This window comes from Chrysochloris asiatica, unplaced genomic scaffold (assembly GCF_000296735.1).
Source record: "Chrysochloris asiatica unplaced genomic scaffold, ChrAsi1.0 scaffold00148, whole genome shotgun sequence".
In the NCBI taxonomy this organism is placed as follows: Eukaryota; Metazoa; Chordata; class Mammalia; order Afrosoricida; family Chrysochloridae; genus Chrysochloris; species Chrysochloris asiatica.
Genome location: NW_006408666.1, coordinates 937,353 through 938,111, shown reverse-complemented (window position 1 = coordinate 938,111; position 759 = coordinate 937,353).

Here is a 759-nt window from a genome sequence, read left to right as displayed (position 1 = left end):
GAAGCTAGGTCAAATGGGTACTGTCTGCATGTTTGGGCATTCTTGTGCATCTCCCCTCACTTCATATCAGCTGGACACTTCACTTGCAGCTCTAGTCCTCCATGGCTATGTCCCTGTCCATGGGCCCAGAGACTCCAGGTCGCAACATAATTTGGACCAACTTTTCATAATTTAGCCCTTCCTTTTCTCTCCCTTATCTCCAGATCAATGGGAGTCTATGGAATGTGGTTGATCTCAGACTATTATCTTCATTGCTGCCTTTCCCCCTCTCCCTATTGAATTTTTACAGTGAAAATTTGGAAAATTAACCTCTCTCAATTACAGTAATTAATCTGTATAAGTTATTTCATAGTAATCTGTCTTAGAGTCAATTCTGACCCATAGTGACCCTGTATAGGTTTCCCAAGGAGCAGCTGGTGAGTTTGAACCACTAACCTTACAGCTTCAATGTGCTGGATGGCAAAGTCTGGCACATTAACCCACAGCACCACACCAGGATTCTGCAATATTCTGGGAAGTGTTCAGTATTCTTGGCAAATGTTCTCCATTCTTAATACTGAACTACTGACTTGAGATAATTAACTTTCTGCTCTCAGTTAGATCTTCTACAGTGTTCAAGACTGATGTGCATTACCTTGAGATAAAGATATTGTACATGACAATATCACTTTCAAAAGTCATGGCCTACTGTGGTGTTGGAAATTATCTTTTGTCTCTTCTAGTCATAGGCTGTCATGATGTGACATAGAGTCAGTTCCA